This window comes from Nicotiana tabacum, chromosome 1, assembly GCF_000715075.1.
Source record: "Nicotiana tabacum cultivar K326 chromosome 1, ASM71507v2, whole genome shotgun sequence".
In the NCBI taxonomy this organism is placed as follows: domain Eukaryota; kingdom Viridiplantae; phylum Streptophyta; class Magnoliopsida; order Solanales; family Solanaceae; genus Nicotiana; species Nicotiana tabacum.
In genome coordinates, this window is record NC_134080.1 from 46,320,736 (window position 1) to 46,337,760 (window position 17,025).

At 39.0% G+C, this 17,025-nt stretch overlaps 1 long non-coding RNA gene across 1 annotated transcript; it reads left to right on the plus strand.

Annotated features, from left to right (window-relative positions):
• The first annotated feature begins 3,744 nt into the window (after nt 1-3,744).
• LOC142179596 (uncharacterized) lies at nt 3,745-15,756 on the plus strand. The gene is made up of 2 exons (XR_012708142.1): nt 3,745-4,410; nt 15,426-15,756. It is a non-coding gene; the product is annotated as an uncharacterized LOC142179596 (long non-coding RNA).
• The last annotated feature ends 1,269 nt before the right edge of the window (nt 15,757-17,025 follow it).

Consider the following 17,025-nt stretch of genomic DNA (forward strand, 5'->3'; position numbering starts at 1 on the left):
CCCAATCAACAACATTAGGACAATTCAACAAGGCCAGATTCATATCAGAACAAACTTAACAGAACAAACAAGTATATCCAAATCACTAAACACAATCATCAATTGAACTCAAAACAGTAGGAAAGTCGTCAAAACGCATACACATATAATTTCAACGAATATGCAGTAGGATACTTCATGCGAAAACTTCATCAAAATGAAACCACATTAAAACGAAACCACAAATAGATCCGTGAATAGCATAGATTCGAGGTAAAAGATATGACCTTTACTACTGCACTTTCTTGCTCCGTTACACATAGTGAAAACGAAACTCCAAAGAAAAAGCAAAAAATCCGTGAACGAGCTATGGCTGACCTTTATACTGACGATCCGACGTCGAACAATGCTGAACTTCCGATGAAACACAGATTCGTTCACAACACTATTTCGACGCTTGACTAACAAACACAGACTCAGACGGAAACTCGATGCACTACCTCGACGTATGTCTGAGCACGACCTCGGATGGCTGGTCTCGTTTTGGACTAGAGGGTGGCTATGGAGAAGGTGAGGCAGGTTGTTTCAGGTGGTCGACGAGCTGATGGAGTCGACGGTGGTCGTTGGTAGTGGGGCTGGCGTGAAGGGAGGTGGTCGTTTGGAGAAGCTGGCAGTGGCTGCTGGACGTGGTCGTGGTGGGCGTAAGGCGGGCTGTCGACGAGTGATGGAGTCTGCGGTGGTCGTTGGACGTCGATGGAGAAGGCTGGCCAGTGGTCAGCAGTGCAGCGACGGGCTGACTTGGCTGGGGCTCGCGACTGGAGGGTCGTTGGGCTGTAGGTTGTCGACGGGTTGATGGAGTCGACGGTGGTCGTTGGTTCGAAGAAGAAGAAGGAGGGCAGCCATGGATGTCGAGGGAGAAGGAAGGGTCGTTTGGAGAAGATGAAGAGAAGAGGGGGCAGGTAGTTTAGGTTTTTTTTGTTAGGGATTGGAAATGAGAATGAAAATGGAAAAAGTGGGGGGGTGACCGTTTGGGCTATGGGGCAGACCGGGTCGGGGATGGGGTATGGGCTGGGTATTTGGGCTGTCTTGGACTGGTTTCAATTTCAAAGGGGAAGAAAAATTATTTGGGATGATGGACTTTAAATTAATTTGGCCCAAATATGACTTAACACTCTTTTATTTTGCCTTTCTTTTCCTTAAACTAATAAAACTAAAAATTCCAAAAATCTTAAATTAACTTATAGGACTAGATTAATTTATAAAAGTACTAATTAAATTTTAATAACAATTAACACACACAATTAAATAAAATCACATAACTTGGACATGAAATGCTAAAAATGCAAAAAATACATTATTTTGTGATTTTCTTTCTCTTGAAAACAAAACATGGTTCAATTAATTCAAGAATGCATAATTAAATCCTAAATATGCATGCAACAGGTATTTTGATATTTTTCAATTAATTAAAACAAGGTAAACATTCACAGACAGAAATAATTATCCAAAATGTCACGCAAAATTCTCAAAATTGTACCCAAAGGCAATTTATTTTATTTTTTGATTTCTTTTGGAGTAGTTTTCGTGAAGCAAAAATCACGTGCTCACAATCATCATATGAATAACTATTTTTGTAATCATGCCTTGCTTTTGTAAACGAACTACGTTTCGACCTGATTCCCGTTTAAGAGGGGATACGTAGGCAGCCCTATGGATTCGGTCTCATCATAATAGAAATCCTATTTACCCCAAAAGCCAAACTGGGGTAGATTTTGCAGAAGGATCCTCATCATTCGGCAAAGCAGAAAATGAAATCTCGATCTACATATTTATTACAAGCACAACAACAAATTCTAGAATGACATGGCAACAAGTTGCAGATTCACAACCAAACTTTGACGTTCAATGCAAGGCAACCGCTTTATTTTATACTAACGAATTTGCTTTGAGTAATGCAGGGGCATATTTTAGCTATTCTCGAACATTACATGCTATCGCAAAGCTCAATGTCAAGTCAAAAGTCGCAAAGTTCATGCAAAACAATGGATGAAGCCAAGCAAGCACAAATCAAACGTTGAAACTTATAATTTTTCTTTGAGCGGAGGAATTTTATTAATGGAAAAACTTCATTTTGAAGCTCCAACAACTGTTAGCATTGCACCAGGAATTTCTTTACTACGAAGGCATTGCATCAAGTGCTCTGGACCGCACCATTCGCTATTGCAAAAGCGTCGCATCAATCCCTCTGCATTGCACCATCAATATGTGTTACTTCGAAGAAATTATACCAAGCTCTTTACACCGCATTACGAATTCCAAGACTACAAATGAAGCATCACACCAAGCTTCTGCACCGCACCAATATTTGAAATTGCAAATCAAGAGCCATGCATCTAGGTTCGCCCACCTAATAATAGGACAAAAGGTCGTCCGCCTAATTAATAGGACATGAGGTTGTCCACCTGATAATCGGACATAAGGTAGTCCGCCTGATAATAGGACATGAGGTTGTCCACCTGATAATAGGACATGAGGTCGTCCGCCTGATAATAGGACATGAGGTAGTCCGCCTTAATAGGACATGCGGCCGTTCGCCTGATAATTGGACATGAGGTTGTCCACCTGATAATAGGACATGAGGTAGTCCTCCTAATTAATAGGACATGAGGTCGTTCGCCTGATAATAGGAGATAAGGCAGTCCGCCTGATAATAGGATATGAGGTAGTCCACCTGATTAATAGGACATTAGGTTGTCCGCCTGATTAATTGGACACAAGGTTGTCCACATGATAATAGGATATATCGGGTTTATCCACCCTCGAATAGGATATATCGGGTCCATCCGCCCTCAAATAGGATGTATCGGGTCCATCCGCCCTCGAATAGGATATATCGGGTCAATCCGCCCTCAAATAGGATATATCGGGTCTATCCGCCCTCAAATAGGATATATCGAGTCTATCCGCCCTCAAATAGGATATATCAGGTCAATACGCCCTCAAATTGGATATTGAAGTTAATCCTTCCTCAAAAGGACATTTAATTTATTTCGACCCGAGTGGTCCCGCTTGCATAAACATTGCCAAAATATATCTTTCATAAATCATTGCCAAATGCATTTACCTTTATAAACTAATTTTCATGTGCCGTTGCCGACCATGAAATATGTCACCATGAAATTATATTTTTATGTTTTAAATTCGCATTTCTTATGAATTGATGCCTAAATATTACTTTCATAAGATTACTTTTATGACATATTGCATCTTATTTCCTAACAATTGTTTTTAGCGTTGTTAAGCTTTGCAGGAAATATTGCGCAACATAGTGTAGACATGTGATTTTTGACCCTCCCCAAGATTTTTTATATTTTAGCACGTAAATATTTAATTTAGGCCTAATATAGCTATTTCAACTCATTTTTACTCTTTTACTTTATTTTATTACAAGAAAACGAAAATTACAAAAAATAGTTTCATTAATATTTTGTAGTCATTTTTAATCTTGGAAAATACGAAAAATAGTTTTGTTCTAACGGTTAGTCTTATTTCAATAGTTATTTTATTTAAGTAAAATTAATTAATAAATAGGGCAGCATTTTTAGTCTCGTTTGCGGGGAAAGAATAAAACTTGAGCTCGAGCAACCCATTTTTAGGCCTAATTTTGGACCTAGCCCATAATTCCTAGGCCCATACCCCTAACCTAATCCCTAACCCGTATAATAATACCTAACACCTAAACATAGGGAGATACACTGAATATCACAAGCAACCGTTTCTTTACAATAGAAACCTAACGCCTACAATCAAGAAGGGGAACAAAAAAAATACCTAGACGCCTAAGGAAGAAAATGGGTTTTGCTCAAAAAATGACACTCCCTAACGTTCCTTCTTCCTGAATACACCCTAAGCACAAAGAAACAACAGAGAACACAAAAAATACCAAACGATTCCCCTGCAACTTCATCTTCTTCGACACCCATCGAAGACCCCTAACGATGAAATCGCCGGAACAACCTTAGACCTGCATAAAATCCGGCGAACCAGTGTTTTCAATGAGTTTTTGAGTTAGCCAAGGTCGATTCCGGTCGAGATTTGTAGATAGGATAATGGAATCACACCGGAAATAGTAAATCTCGCCTGAAATGGGGACTAACAGTATCAAAATCTTCAGATCTAGCGTCACTTTTTAAAACCTTCAGATCTGGTCTTCATCTCGGATTTTCCTGTCTCCTTTAAAAAATCCAGCGGGTTTCTTTTTCGTTGCCATTGTTGAACCGAGTTCATTGAAGATCCGAGGTCGATCGATTGGGGTGCTATTCGAAGTCGTTTTGTTCGAGCTCCGTCCGTCTCCAATTTCGGCGTTAGTAGTTGGCTTACGTTGCTTGTGTAATTGCTGAAAATTTCCATTAATCGAAGTTTTAATTTCAGGTCTGTTTTTCTTTTTCCTTTCTTTACTTGTTTTGATATTGAAGTTCATGTGAATGAAGTGTGTTTTTCTCACTGTTTGTTTTGTTCTGATTTAGTTGTTAAGTTTCATTATTAGCTTAGTTAGCAAATTTCTTATCCATGTAATTCTCTGTTAAAACTAATGTTTACCGAGCAAAAAGTCATACTGTTTCTTGTTGAGGTTATTGGTAAGTTTGTAATTACTATTATTTTCTTTTCTGACTCATGCATATAGATTTCTTACATTCCTTTCTTTGTCATGTGAGTAATTTCGTATACATAAAAGCCACAGACCTCCTAATGGTGCTTGTTCCTTATTGTGATGATGGTCTCTTCAGAAGCACTATGAACGAGTTTTCATTTTGTTATACAAGAAATTTGAGTCTTTTTGTTAATGCCATTGCATGTGGAGGTCCTTAATCAAGTGTAAACAAGAAGAGGGGAAAGGAAATTCTTTAAGAAGTGGCAGTGGAAAAACACCCTCTAATGGTCTAGGCAGAAAATCAGGCATTGCAAATTCGCCAAAGTTGATAATGATATATTACTGGGATAATGATATATTACTGGTGTATTGTGTTGATAAAACAAAAGAACCAAAAGATCTTCAGGCATTAAGCACATTAATTATATAATTATCATGTTATAAATTCGGGTGTGCATTTATGTGATCCAAATCTAAATCTCAAACAACGTTAGATAAAATGTGTCATGGACCGCGGGTGCATTTATGTGACGTGGTTCGAGACATGTTTTAGATGGCGTTGAATCTTTTTCGTAAAAATAATTAAATAAAAGCGCTTAATAAGTTAAAATTGAACCATATGCTAAAACATGTATTAAAATCAGATAATAAGCCAATGTAACAGTTGAGCGACCGTTCTAAAACCACGGAACTCGGGAATGCCTAATACCTTCTCTCGGGTTAACAGAATTCCTTACCCGGATTTCTGTGTTCGCGGACTGTAATACAGAGTCAATCTTTTCCTCGATTCGGGATTTGAACCGGTGACTTGGGACACCATAAAATTATCCCAAGTGGAGACTCTGAATTTAATAAATAAATAATCCCATTTCGATTGTCACTTTAAGTTGGAAAAAACTCCCTCATACCCTTACGAGGGTGTATAAAAAAGGAGATGTGACAACTCTGGCGATTCTGCTGGGGATAAGAACCCAGAACTTCTGGTTCAGGGTTCAAGAATTCAAGCTTAGAATAATTGTTATATTTGGCTATTTATCTGATTTTATTATATGTTTGGGCCTAATGTGCTAAATGTTGCTTTTTACCGCTTTGATATTATTTGAACTGTATATAAACTGCTACGAAACCCCTCTTTTCTCTCTCCTGAGGAGTGCACGCTGGCGTGACTTCTTTCTGTTAGTGTCATATCCCAAATAGAACGAGGTTCGGACAAGTTGCAAAGCCGGATGATCTTTTGGTTACTAGTACGCAGCCCCCCCGGCTCGAGTTGTCCGCTCGGGTAAGCCAGGTCTAGAACAATAAACCCAGGTTTTAAACCTAGTATAACAAAGCCTCATGTCGGATCCTTAGTAGGAACACTTGTCTGCATCATGTGCATTTGACTTTGGAGACTCAACACAGGGGTTGGGTCTGTCTAGGACAGGTGTACCCGAAATGAAAAGACCATCCTGATGCATTCTACTTGCTACTTGTGCATTATTGCTTCGGATTTGTATGTTGACCGGCTTCTAGAATAGGGAAAGAAAATAAAAAAATGAATGAAAAAGAAAATCAAAAAAAAGAAGAAGTGAGAGGTAGCTATTCCAAGTCCGAAACCTGCCCGAATTTTCAAAAAAAAAAAGAGAGAAAGAAAATAAGTGATTGTTTTTAAAAGTCATGTTTCCCCTGTTCCGTCAAAACTGGGCGAACTACGCGAGTCTGATTCTCACCGGATGTGAGATACGTAGGCAAACCTCATCGGTTCCGGCCCACAATTTTTTTTAAAAATCAAAAAATATTTTCCATTACTTATTTATAAAGTCTTTCTTTTGACCCTAATTTTTTTTAAAAAAATACAAAAATATTTTCTTTTAATTTCTTCTCAAAATCAAAAAATACTTTCATTATTCTTTCAAAAATTAAAAAGAAAATTCAAGATTCAAAAATATTTTCTTTTTCTTTAGAAGCATTTCTTTCATAAATTCAAAATAAATTCCAAAATAAAATCAAATAATATTTTCTTTCTTCTTTAGAACTTTTTCTTTCGAAATTCCAAAAAAAAAGTGTCAAAATTCAAAAAAAAAAAATCTTTCTTCTTTAGAAGTCTTTCTTTTCAAAAGTTCTGAAGAAAAAAAAAATCAAAATCATAATCCAAAAATATTCTCTTTCTTCTTTATAAGTCTTTCTTTCGAAAATTTAAAAGAAAAAAAAATTCAAATTCAAAATCCAAAAAAAAGAGTTAGTTTATTTCCTTTATTCGTAATCTTCCCAAACTATGCAACATTTGATTCATGTTCCCACATGATACGTAGGCAACCCACATCAGGTTCGATCAACCATTCAAAAGAAAGATGAGAAAAAAATGAAAAAAATGAAAAATGTTGATAATAATAAGGACCGACTGAGTCCATTCTAACATGTTTTGTTTTGAATTGTGAAGAAAGTTGAGGTGGTCGGTTTGTGGTAAGCTGACAACACAAGATCCAAGGAAAAATGATAACTGACATCGAAGTTGTTACAAGTGCTCAAGAGACTCAGGGTTAGAGGGTTCAACAAGAGTCTACTGTGTTTGAGAAAAATAGAATACTGAAACAGCAAATGACCGAAATGTGTCAAGCATGGGCCAGTGGTCAAGGACAGCCTCGCCATGAGTCACAATTTGCTACACAGCAAGAGCAGTACCACTCTCTTGAGTACCGTTCGTACTCGTTTGATCTTCCTGCAAACATTGAGAAGCCTGCCCGAAAGATGGTACATGAAGAAATGGCCCAACGAGTGAAAAGCTTAGAACAACGGTTGAAAAACATGCAAGGGTTGACATGTCAAAAGAGTGTTGCCTTCAAAGATCTATGTATGTTCCCCGATGTCCACTTGCCGCCTGGTTTCAAGACTCCCAAATTTGAAAAGTATGATGGACATGGAGATCCCATAGCCCACCTGAAAAGGTATTGCAATCAACTGAGAGGTGCTGGAAGAAATGAAAAATTATTGATGGCTTATTTTGGGGAAAGCCTCCGAATGGTTTATGGATCAAGACACGTCTCGTTGGTATGTCTGGGATGACATGGCACATGCCTTTGTCAGACAGTTCCAATACAATATTGACATTGCCCCAGACCGCAATTCCCTTTCAAACTTGAAGAAAAAACCAACTGAAAGTTTCAAAGAATATGCCATTAAATGGAGAGAGCAAGCAGCCAGAGTTAAGCCACCCATGGATGAGCACGAGTTAATCACTGTCTTCCTTCAGGCTCAAGAGCTAGATTATTTTCAAAACATGATGTCCGCAGTGGGTAAATCCTTCTCGGAAGCAATCAAAATGGGGGAAATGATTGAGAATGGTCTTAAGACAGGCAAAATTATAAGTCAAGCAATTCTCAAAGCCGCAACTCAGGCTGTCCCGATTGAATCCGATAATTTTAGTGACACGAATGAGAAGCACGAAGAAATCATGATGACATCAGGGTCGAGAAGAGGTCCTAGGAGAGCATCTCAAAGGAATGAGCAACCTCATCAGGTTTCCCATGATTCCCCTGAATACTATTATCCACTTCAGAACCCTCAATACTCTGTTGCTGCACCTCAATATGTCGCCCGACCACCAAGACACCCCAGAAGGCGAGCATCAGTACCGCAAAATCTCCACCAGCCTCCACAAAATTTTCAAATGCCCTATAACCCACATCCAAGCCAGGGGTATAGAAGGGAACAAAGGTTGAAAGATAATTTTACACCAATAGGAGAGTCCTATGCAAGCTTGTTTGAGAAATTAAAGCATTATGACATGATTGCTCCTATTCCTCCAAATCATGTGGACCCATGTGCAAGAAGCTTTGACCCTTCTCAAAGGTGTGAATACCATTCCAATGCCTAGGGGCACAATGTTGAAAACTGTCGGGATTTGAAAAGAGAAATAGAAAGGATGATCCAGAAAAACCTGATTGTGATCCAAGACAGTGACACACAGAATATCGCGCAGAATCCTTTACCTGCCCATCACGATGCACACTTTGTGGGGGTGATGTCTGGTGACATGGAGTATGAGAATCCTCTTGGGAACTTGCTAACTGAAGTTAATGATGGTGAAATTGGAGAAGGCTCTGCTGATTCTGATGAGCAAATTTGTGGCTAAATGTCAAGCCTAGCAATTGAAAAGTCTTTTCCTCCTCACTAGGAAGGAATCTTGGTAGCTTGTTTTGATGTTTTTTCTATTATCTGGGTTATTTCAGGGTTGTGATCCAGATTTTATTTGTTTTATTGAGTCAAACCCTTCTATCCCTCAATTCTGTTTGTGTGGGTCTTGTCTGTCTGTTCTGTTGCTATTTTCATTATTCGGGTTATTTTAGGGTTGTAACTCGTATTTTGTGTTGCTTGTTTAGTTGTAAAACCTTTTCATCCTTTACTCAATAAAATACAGTTTGTTCTTTTGTGTTATTCTGTTCCTAGTTCTTTTGTCTCTAGTCCTAATGACATGACATGCATGCAGAAATATTGGCCAGATCTTAAGAACTAATTTAATCTGGAATTGGATAACTAAAAAAAATATAAAAAATACATTGTGAAGAGTAAGGGATGATCGGGCTTGAGGATGTTTAATCAATTGAATTTTGTTGGAAAGTTTGTCACTAAGGGATGAAAAAATATCTTCTGACCACGGCACACCAAGAAGACAGACATGTTCGTCAATGCTGTGATCGCGAAAAGATACTATGTTTGGCGTTCTCGAGGTTGGGAGGCCCTTTTTCTGCTACCCAAACACTTTATATCCTTCGCTACTCCTTTTGAGCCTGTGTTATTTTCTTTGACTACCCTTTTTTGGAATCAAGTTTAGAGTAAAAAAAAAATCCATGTCCCAAGAGTACAAACTAGGGCAATTCTTAGAAAGTTAAAAAAAAAAAGATTTGTCAAAGGTCCATGCCCTAAAAATAGGAGCTGGGGCAACTTGTTTTGAAAACAAAAGAAAAAGAAAGAAAAAAAAGAAGAAAAGAAAAGAAAAGAAAAAACAACAAAAAGAAAAATGAAAAAATTAGTTAGGTCAAATGTTTGAACTATGTTCGATCTGATTCCTTAAAAATGGATACGTAGGCAGCCTCACGGTTCGGTCCAACCAACTAAGAATTCAGAAAAGAAAACAAAAATTTCAAAAAAAATCCCCAGTATCTGAAACTGGGGCAAAGATTTTATTTTACTTTTGAAATAGTAGATTCCAAGAGTTGCAAGTCTACACCCCCTTTTATTTTGATTCTACGTTAAGCCTTCATGCTGACCCTTCTGTCCAACCCTATCCAAAACCATCCAAATAAAGACCTCCCAATATGCCTTCAAGAATGCCAAGAGAAGCATGCAATGAGCAACGACTGTCACGCGACATAAAACACTGTCAAGTTGCTCGCACAAGAAAAAGAAAAAGAAAAAAAATGAGAGAGTCTTATTAGTGAAAACCCTCACGGGCACTGTAAGACGATGGTAAGCAAAGATGAATAAATGAGAGAAACTTATTGGTGAAAACCCCTCGGGGCACCACTAGCCTAGAGTGAGTCATGAAGCTGATGCAAAGAATTGGTACGAACAAGCTCGACTTCAAAGGTCATAAGAACGGTAAAAGGGAATATTGGATTAGTTTGATAGATCACCAAAATACATGTCATGATCATTAAGGCTAGTTATTAAAAAAAACCCTTCCTTCTATCATTCCCGACATGGACATTTCTTGTTAATATTATCTCTTTGCATTATTTGTGTCCTCCACTCTGAGTCAGTCCTTGTCAAAACAAGCAAGAAAAAATTTCAAAATCTGCTACCAGCTTTTCAGTTGCAAAGTAAATTTGGCCAGCACACTCAGTTGTTACTATCAACATGCCTTGAGGATTCATGCAAAGTCTCCCCCTAAAGACTCTTGTCAGCCTACTTGGCGCAAGCAAAGTCACCTCGTGATTCTCTCTGACGGACAAATTGCTCAAAAGTAGGAAGTCGTTTCAACATATCAAAAAAGGTCACCTAAGAAAAGATCTCCAGTTGGGATAAAGCTGATTGAGCTACAAATACAAATGGTACTGGGGGTAAAATAATCAGGGTTAATGTAGAGCAAAAGTCTCTTGAGACCGACTCGAGCAAAATCCAAGCTGCCCAAGACTCAAGGCCACAAACTGACCACCATTTTCAAAACTGACAAATTTTTCTTTGCGTGAAACAGGAACAAAGCAGTGCAAGGAAAGTGGTTCAAAAAAAAAAGAAAAAAAAAGAAGAAAAAAAATAAAAAAAAGAAAGAGAAGAAAAAGAAAAGAAGAGAAGAGACTACAAAGGGAAGTTTTTCAAATCTTTGCCTTTATTTGTCTTGCTATGTGCATAAAATCATGCCATTGATCTTAGCACAAACTAGACATAACTACCACTACTACTACTACCACCACTACCACTACTACCACCACTACCACTACTACTACCACTACTACCACTACCACCACTACTACCACTACCACCACTACCACCACTACCACCACTACCACCACTACCACCACTACCACTACTACCACCACTACCACTACTACTACCACCACTACCACCACCACCACTACCACCACTACCACCACTACTACCACCACCACTACCACCACTACCACCACTACCACCACTACCACTACCACCACGACTACTACTACCACGACTACTACTACCACTACTACTAATACCGCCACTACTACTACTACTACTACTACTACTATCACTACTAGTACCACTACTGGTACCACTACTACTACTACTACTACTACTATCACTACTAGTACCACTACTAGTACCACTACTACTACTACTACTACTACTATCACTACTAGTACCACTACTAGTACCACCACTACTACTACTACCACTACTACCACCACGACTACTACTACTACCACTACCACCACTACTCCTGCTGCTGCTGCTGCTACTGCTACCACTACCACCACTGCTGCTGCTGCTGCAGCAGCTGCAGCAGCAGCAGAAATAGTTTGGAAGAAAGGAGGGTCAAAATTGGATGTCAACAACCTCTTAACAAACTATTTAACCATAATCTAATTCAAAAACCTATAAATACACACATGGTAATTATTTAAAATATAATGTAAAAGAAAAAATAAAATTAGGTATTTATAGGGCCCCCTCTTTTCTCAAGAATATGAAGAGTTTTTATGCAAAGATAGTGAATGCCATGAGTAAATTTGTCCACATATCACTCTAATAAAAGCATTTTTTATGAAAAAGGTGACCGAACCTTACTTCCGAGGTTGCCTACATATTCTTAGCTATAAAGGAATCATGTTAGCGTTAGTGTAGCTTTGGAAAAGTTTAGTAGCTGGGACTACTGGATATTGGAGTTAAGACTCCTAATGCTGCTGTTATTGTTACTTACCGCTTACATCAAAAGAAAAAGAGAAGAGAATTACATATGTCCGCAATCTAAGAGTTAAAAAATTCATATCTGTGTCTTCTGGAGTCAAATCTTGATTCTTGACCTGCTCGCTTATGTTGACCTTAGATTGCATCTTCATGCTCTTTGAAGAAAGGATTATGACTCAATCTCTGTTGCTTGCTTTCCTGATTCGTAATTGAGAAGATGAATCTGGAGACGTTGAGTTGTTGGCACATTATCAAAGCTAATTCCAACTATCTTCTGATCGAAAGACTTCTTTCTTCTGATGAAGGACCGAAACTGCAAGCTTTAATCATCACCTGTGTTCTACGACGGGGTTCTACAAAGCCATCACAGACGAACAAAACGAACAAAAATTTTCTGCCCCAGTTTGGACTAGAAAACTTTTTGTGAGTTATTAGAGAAAACTAAAAACTATCTAATTTGTTGAAAGTAAGACAAAGACAGTAGTATAAACTAGCTATGTGAAGATATGCAACCATGGGGTAGTACTGTAACGACCCGGCCGACCGTTTCAAGAGTTACCGCTCTGTTTTCCCCATTTTTGATTCTTTATGTATTGTTCAACTACATTTTATCGTATCGCATTGGTTTGTTGGGTTCAGAGTGGTTTTGTAGAGAAATGAGACACTTAGTCTCTTTTTGCGAAGCTTTAGTTAGAAAAGTCAACCGGAAGTTGACTTGTGATTAAATGATCTCGGAACTTGGTTTTTATGGTTCGTATAGTTTCGTGAGGTGATTTGGGACTTAGGAGCGTGATCGTAATGTATTTTAGAGGTCCATGGTAAATTTAGGGTTGAATTGGCGAAATTGGAGTTTTGGCGTCTTCCGGTTGATAGTGGAAATTTTGATATCGGGGTCAGATTGAAATTCCGGAAATTAGAGTAGGTCCGCTTCATCAATTGGGATATGTGTGCAAAATTTCAGGTCATTCGAATGAGGTTTGATAGACCTTTTGATCGATGGCGGAATTCAAAAGTTTTGGAATCTTTAGGCTTGAATCCGAGGGTGATTTGGTGTTTTGGCGTTACTTTGAGTGTTCCGAGGGTTGGTATGAGTTTGAATGGTGATATGTGACCTTTTGGCAGATTTGGTTGAGGTCCCGAGGGCCTCGGGATGATTTCGACGAGTTATCGGAGAGTTGGAAAAATAGAGTTTGCAATTGAAGCTGCTGTGTTTCTGCCATAACTGCACCTGTGGATTGGGGACCATAGGTGCGAGCCACAGAAGCGGCACTTTGATTGCAGGAGCGAAGATCGGTTGGATGGGAATGCAACACAGATGCGGAAGGTTAGTCGCACCTGCGAGCCTGCAGATGTGGTGGTTTGATCGCAGATGCAGATGGGGACTTTAAATGAAATTCCGCAGATGCGGACTTCTTGTCGCAGGTGCGGGGGTCGCAGGTGCGGTATTGGACCACATAGGCAGAACCCCTGGACATAACATATAAATTCTCGCCATCGCAAAATTTTGTCATTTTTTCACCATTTGAGTTCGGACTTTCAGCTTTTTGAGAGGAATTGAAGAGGGATTCAAGGGGTAACACTTGGAGGTAATGTTTTTGAACTCAATACTCGATTATATTGTAATTTCTAACTGATGAGACATGAAATTTGTGGAATTTAAGGGTTAAAAATTAAAGGTTAGGACTTGAGTTTTGGAGAGTTTTGAGTGGTGATTTGAGGGGCCATTTGAGGTTCGATTTTGATGTTCTTAGTATGTATACACTCATGGAAGGATAAAGATTTTATTGATATGATTTTTATCAAATTCCGAGACGTGGGCCCGGGGGTCGGGTATGGTCAATTTCGGGATTTTTGAGTTAATTCGATTATTTTCGCTTGGGCTTTGTTCCTTTAGCATGTATTAATGATATATACTGATTTTGGTTAGATTCAGGGCATTTGGAGTGTTACATCTCGCGTTTTCATACGTTAAAAGTTTCATCTTCAGTTAATTGACATAGACTCGGGGATGAGATTATCTTGAGGTTAACGTATTTACACTATTTATAGCAAGCGAGAAATAAGTGTCATGAAGGATAAAGGGTACACGAATTAAAGAAAACGAGTTTCGTTGAAAATGACTAATTTGGGATAAATACGGGTCGAGTGATAATACCCGATAATTATGAACTAGTACCATGCAAGATACCATATGACCACGATAGTATAATGTATAAAGTATATTAAAAATAAGTAAAATTTTAAGTAATTTAAGACAAATTTTAAATTATGCGAGTAATTGGTTAATTATCGAGTAACGGGATACTACCCAGTTAACTAATAAGTGGGTAAAAATTAATAATCTCCACCCCACTCCCCACTTGGCAGTAGGCCACTATTCAAATATATGACAAATTAGTCATATATGCTTAGGGGAAGAAAAACGTGTAATTTATTTAGTCATTTAGTCATATATGCTTGCTGAAGACTTTAAGAAAATCTTGGTCTTTTGTCATTTAGTCATATATGCTTACTGAAGACTTTAAGAAAAGCTTGGTCTTTAGTCATATATGCTTAGTTCATTTTGTCAGAATGAAATTTTAAGTCTTTCTTGCTATGTTCAACACTCCAAGCACAAACGCCAAGTTTCCAAAATCTCCAACGAAGTTCTTGCAATAAGTTATAACGAGAATTGATTAGAATCGTAGCAACGTAAAATTTTGCGGTTCAAAAGGAGTACGGTGCAATCTTCGCCAAGAATATTATACGGAATTTTCCCTACTCCATGTATGTTAAGGTGATCCCCTCTTTCTTTTGTCATGATCCAAATTATATCGAAGAAACGAGCAAACACACAATTTCCATAAATTACTCTATTCATATAAATATTAGGGGTGTCCATATTCTTGATTCCCCATGTGAATTTTATTATCTTCTGTTCATGGGTCTCAGAATAATACGCAGTTGAAAAAGTTTATCCGGAAGGAATATTGAGATTATTACTTATTTTTCATGCATTTTACCCATTTATACATGTGCATTGACCCATGACCAGATGACGTTATGGGAAAAAGTTACGATGTTATATTTACATATACATGTAAATATATGTATATGGAATATGTGAAAAGGTTACGGCGTTATATACGCACCACCACCTGATCAGTTGGTATATGTTGATGATGTTGCCTATAGTGGCCGAGATGATATGGTGGGATGCCCTCAGTGGCTTGATGATATTATGTACACACATATTTATGCATGACATGACATTTGTACGTGCGTGCATGACATTATAAATGTTTTAGAATTTACAAAGTTATTCTGGCTTACAGATGGATTTCTTTATTCCATGTTTCATCTATGTCTTTTACGTATTAATTTTCATGCCTTACATACTCAGTACATTTTTCGTAGTGATGCCCTATTTCACGGGGCCTACGTTTCATGCCCGCAGGTGCAGGTAGGCAAGCTGACGGTCCCCCTCCTTAGGATCCTTGATCAGCGAGAGTTGGCGTGCTCCACTTGATCCGGAGTTGCTTTTGATTTTGGTACGATATGTTTGTAGATTATATATATATATATGGGTATGACATGGCTTAGTCCCGTCTTTGTACAGTTATATTTCTATTAGAGGTCTGTAGACAGTATGTCTAGTTGGATAATATGTGGCCTTGTCAGTTTCCAGTTTTGAGATGTATAGTTATCTATAGCAGCCTTGTCGGCTCGCCCTACGTATGTTGCACGTATATGAATGTATGCCTTTTTGGGCAGATTTCCTTCATGTACATTATTCTTGTAATTCAGCAGATGTTATTCAGGTTTATATCTTAGATGCATGCTTAGGGGTGTTTGACAGGTAGGACTCGGGCACCGTCAGGGCCCATCGGTTTGGGTCGTGATAAAAGTGGTATCACAGCAGTTCTGTCCTAGGTTATCTATAGATCTTGTCTAGTAGAGTCTTGTTTATGGGTGTGTTGCGCACCACACTTATAAACAGGAGGCTGCAGGATATATAGGATGTTATCCTCTCTTTTTATCTCATATTGTGCGATACAAGAATTCATGTTCCTAACGATATATTATATTTTCAGCGATGTTTCCAAAGAGTACGGCCGCCCAAAAGGGAAAGTCCATGGCTGACAAGACTACTAATCGAGCGCCACGAGTTACCTGGGGTCGGGGAGAGTCTCATGGTGAGGTTTTATCTCAGACTTCACATACCCTACCCTTTCCAGAAGAGCCCCGAGGGGCACCAGCTCTAGTGTCCGCCTCTGTACATTCAATACCTCAGCCGGATGCACCTGGTCAGGAGACGAGAGATGCTATTCAGCTATTTACCCGATTAGTAGCCACGCAGGCTCAGCATCAGGAAATAGGTATTGGTCATGCAGATAGGTCCGTCAGTACGAGGGTTCGTGACTTCATTAATTTAGACCCCCCGGTATTCACTAGGGAAGATCCGAACGAGGACCCTCAGGTATTTATTGATAGAGTGCAGAGGACGTTATGGGTAATGAAGGCCACGGCGACTTAGTCAGTTGAGCTAGCTTCCTATAGACTCCGAGATATTGCAGTTAATTGGTACGAGTTTTGGGAATTGTCCAGAGGTGAGGATACCCCTCCAGCAGTATGGCAGAAGTTTACAGAAGCTTTTCTTCGTCATTATCCGCCACCAGAGCTTAGATGGGCCAAAGTTGATAGGTTCTTGATCCTTTGGCAGGGTAACATGAGTGTTCGGGAGTACGGTCTTCAGTTTGATTCATTGGCCAGGTATGCACCCACGATTGTATCTAAGATGGAGGATCAGGTTCACCGATTCGTGTGGGATTAGAGCCTCACTTGCTTAACGATTCTGGCTAAAGTGAGATTGAAATAGAGGGCCGATCGTGAGCATGATAGGGCCTAGAATAAGAGAGTGAGGTCTTCGGGTCTTTCTAGTGAGTTTCGAGGTGGTCAGAGGCAGCAGTACCCGAGGTATCCAGCCATCAGCTAGCGCATCCCCTCAGTTTGACGGTAAGAGGTTTGATCGTTCAACATATTCAGGGTCTTGTCAG